The sequence below is a fragment of the Ascidiella aspersa genome, chromosome 5 (assembly GCF_963924565.1).
Source record: "Ascidiella aspersa chromosome 5, kaAscAspe10.2, whole genome shotgun sequence".
NCBI lineage: Eukaryota > Metazoa > Chordata > Ascidiacea > Phlebobranchia > Ascidiidae > Ascidiella > Ascidiella aspersa.
In genome coordinates this window covers 11,878,687-11,882,780 of record NC_139451.1, presented here as the reverse complement: position 1 = coordinate 11,882,780, position 4,094 = coordinate 11,878,687, and the positions used below count along the sequence as shown (strand labels likewise).

General features: G+C 58.0%; 2 non-coding genes across 2 annotated transcripts; both read right to left on the bottom strand.

Annotated features, from left to right (window-relative positions):
• Window positions 1–1,639: 1,639 nt before the first annotated feature.
• On the bottom strand, window positions 1,640–1,793 carry LOC146143791 (5.8S ribosomal RNA). The gene has a single exon (XR_014501252.1). It is a non-coding gene; the product is annotated as a 5.8S ribosomal RNA (ribosomal RNA).
• Window positions 1,794–2,040: 247 nt separating this feature from the next.
• LOC146143790 (small subunit ribosomal RNA) lies at window positions 2,041–3,851 on the bottom strand. The gene has a single exon (XR_014500429.1). It is a non-coding gene; the product is annotated as a small subunit ribosomal RNA (ribosomal RNA).
• Between the last annotated feature and the right edge of the window lie 243 nt (window positions 3,852–4,094).

Sequence of the window (4,094 nt, the reverse complement as noted above, 5' to 3'; positions counted from 1 at the left end):
GCGCCTTAACCCGGCGTTCGGTTCATCCCGCATCGCCAGTCCTGCTTACCAAGAGTGGCCCACTTGGCACTCGCATTCCATGCCCGGCTCCAATTAAGCGAGTCGGGCTTCTTACCAATTTAAAGTTTGAGAATAGGTTGAGGACGTTTCGTCCCCAAGGCCTCTAATCATTCGCTTTACCAGATAAAACTGCGACAGAGCGCCAGCTATCCTGAGGGAAACTTCGGAGGGAACCAGCTACTAGACGGTTCGATTAGTCTTTCGCCCCTATACCCAAATTTGACGATCGATTTGCACGTCAGAATCGCTACGGTCCTCCACCAGAGTTTCCTCTGGCTTCAACCTCTTCAGGCATAGTTCACCATCTTTCGGGTCCCAACGCGAACGCTCTCGCTCGACCTCTCCGGCAAAGCGGACGAGATCGGCCGGTGATGCGGCCGCCGCGAACGACGACGTCTCACCTCCGCCGGACCGCGCCGACATTCACTTTCACTGCGCCCATGGGTTTCGTACTGCCCCGTGGCTCGCGCTCACGTTAGACTCCTTGGTCCGTGTTTCAAGACGGGTCGGGAAGGTGGCTGACTTCAGCCGCGGACCCCGTGCGCCTCGCGAAACGACACCGGAAGCGCGACCGAGACGAAGAGGCTGGGCACTGAGAACAGTCCCCGACCCACGACGCCCCAGCCGGCACCGGGCGCTCGGCCCCGAAGGGCAGACGCGGCGATCTCTCCTCGCCCGAACGGCGGGCCGACGGACACGCGCGCCTATAGTACCCGACCGAGGCCGGGTTACCTTGCGCGCGGCCTTCTCGCCGCCGTCCAGACGGTCGCGGCCTTCGCCCGGCGCTAGTGCGCTGGTCCCCGATCGGGCGGCGCCGCCGGCGGCCCGTGAGGGTCCGCACGACAACGTCGCCGACAGGGGGCCGGCTGAAAGCGACCGGGCGACCCGACAGGCCCTCCCGTTTGCCTCTCGACGGTTTCACGTACTCTTTAACTCTCTCTTCAAAGTGCTTTTCAACTTTCCCTCACGGTACTTGTTCGCTATCGGTCTCGTGACCGTATTTAGCCTTAGATGGAGTTTACCACCCGCTTTGGGCTGCATTCCCAAACAACCCGACTCTGGGAAGACGCCGTAGCGCGCCCGCCTGTCGCCGCCATGGGCCTGACACCCGCTCTGGGACAAGGCCTCGATCAGAAGGACGCGGGCGACCGGCGAAGCGCGCCGTGACGAATTCCGTACGCCACAATTCCGCGCACTCCAAAAGCGCGCGGATTCGGCGATGGGCACATCCGGCTTCACTCGCCGTTACTGAGGGAATCCTCGTTAGTTTCTTTTCCTCCGCTTAGTAATATGCTTAAATTCAGCGGGTAGCCTCGTCCGACCTCAGGCCGAAAGTAAGGACCGGGACTATTCTTCCCGTTCCGCGCTCGCCGTCGGCGCCGCGCGCCGCCGCGCACCTCGATTCCCGCCCTTGAGCCGCCAGCCGTTGGCCTCTTCGAGGTCGACTCGCCGCCGCCGCGCGGGATTCTGGTCGCGATCGTCGCACATCGTGCCGTGCTGTCTTGAGCGGGACGGGCGCTCGCGCGTCCGACGCCGCAGCAGCCGCGCGGAGAAATCCCCGCGCGGAACGTTTGCAACGCGACCCTGAGGCGGGCGCGGCCCCGGGATTGACCCGAGGCCGCAATTTGCGTTCAGAACGTCGATGCTCAATGTGTCCTGCAATTCACACTAATTCACGCAGCTAGCTGCGTCCTTCATCGACTCACGAGCCGAGTGATCCACCGCCAAGAGCCATCCACGATTGTTTCGCTCGCACAGTGCCTCGCACTAAAGGGTGACAAAATATACCGCGCCGAGCGGTCGGCCAGGCCGACGCTTGAAGCCGGAGCGCGCGGCACCGCGGCACTCGACGCGCAAACATTACCGGGTGACCGAATCGCCGGCCGGCGCGCCGCTCCTCGCGGGTCGGGCGCCGGGTAGCAAAAACTTTTTCTCTCGCTTGTCCGAGTTTCGCGTTCGCCGAAGCGTTTGCGAGACCGTTAATGATCCTTCCGCAGGTTCACCTACGGAAACCTTGTTACGACTTTTACTTCCTCTAAATGATCAAGTTAGATCGTCTTCTCGGACGCCGGCTCGACCGTTGCCGGCCGCGCCAGGTCCAATCGGAGGACCTCACTAAACCATTCAATCGGTAGTAGCGACGGGCGGTGTGTACAAAGGGCAGGGACGTAATCAACGCGAGCTAATGACTCGCGCTTACTGGGAATTCCTCGTTCAAGGGAAATAATTGCAATTCCCTATCCCTAGCACGACCGGGGTTCAGCGGGTTACCCAGACCTGTCGGCCAAGGCGAGCACATGCTGATCCGGTCAGTGTAGCGCGCGTGCGGCCCCGAACATCTAAGGGCATCACAGACCTGTTATTGCTCAATCTCGTGTGGCTAAACGCCACTAGTCCCTCTAAGAAGTTAGACGCCGACCGATTGGGTCGCGTAACTAGTTAGCAAGCCAGAGTCTCGTTCGTTATCGGAATTAACCAGACAAATCGCTCCACCAACTAAGAACGGCCATGCACCACCACCCACAGAATCAAGAAAGAGCTCTCAATCTGTCAATCCTCACTGTGTCCGGGCCGGGTGAGATTTCCCGTGTTGAGTCAAATTAAGCCGCAGGCTCCACTCCTGGTGGTGCCCTTCCGTCAATTCCTTTAAGTTTCAGCTTTGCAACCATACTTCCCCCGGAACCCAAAGACTTTGGTTTCCCGCAAGCTGCCGGAGAGGTCGTAAAACTAACGCCCCCCGATCGCTAGTTGGCATCGTTTATAGTCAGAACTAGGACGGTATCTGATCGTCTTCGAACCTCTGACTTTCGCTCTTGATTAAAGAAAACATTCTTGGCAAATGCTTTCGCAGTCGTTCGTCTTGCGCCGATCCAAGAATTTCACCTCTAACGGCACAGTACGAATGCCCCCGTCTGTCCCTCTTAATCATTACCTCGCGCTCCGAAAACCAACAAAATAGAACCGAGGTCCTATTCCATTATTCCATGCACCATTATTCAGGCGAATCGCCTGCTTTGAACACTCTAATTTTTTCAAAGTAAACGTTCCGGCCGCCGCCGACACTCAGTCAAGGGCACCGGCGGAGAACCGGAGGTGAGGCCAGGACGGCCAGTACACGCCTTGCGACGGACCGGCCGCCTGCGCCCAAAATCCAACTACGAGCTTTTTAACCGCAACAACTTAAATATACACTTTTGGAGCTGGAATTACCGCGGCTGCTGGCACCAGACTTGCCCTCCAATGGATACTCGTTAAAGGTTTTAAAGTGTACTCATTCCAATTACAGGGCCTCGTTTAGAGTCCTGTATTGTTATTTTTCGTCACTACCTCCCCGCGTCGGGAATGGGTAATTTGCGCGCCTGCTGCCTTCCTTGGATGTGGTAGCCGTTTCTCAGGCTCCCTCTCCGGAATCGAACCCTGATTCTCCGTTACCCGTAAGAACCTCGGTAGGCCAGTACCGTACCGACGAAAGTTGATAGGGCAGACACTTGAATGATCCGTCGCCGGTGCGAGACCGTGCGATCCGCAAAGTTATCCAGAGTCACCAAAGGTTGCGGGCCGAAGCCCGGTCGGTTTTTGGTCTGATAAAAGCACGCCTCCCGCGAGGTCGGCGCTTCACGCATGTATTAGCTCTAGCATTTCCACAGTTAACCACGTAAAACGTACGATCAAATGAACCATAACTGATTTAATGAGCCATTCGCAGTTTCACTGTACGAGAGCTCGTACTTAGACTTGCATGGCTTAATCTTTGAGACAAGCATATGACTACTGGCAGGATCAACCAGGTAGCTACTTTAGCGTAGCCCCGAAAGGCCGACGAAGGAGGCGCCGCTGATGCGGCGCCGTCGCTCGGTCGATGCGAAACCCGAAGGCTTCTCCGTTAAAATTTCGTTCTTTGCTCGGCTGCCCGAACTCAGAAAACCGTCACCGCCCGTCGCACCCGCCGGAGTAAGACTTCGTCGGCAGGCCTTTCGACCGCCACGTCGCCAACACCGGCGCGAGCGCAACGCACGCCAGACAACTTCGCCGAA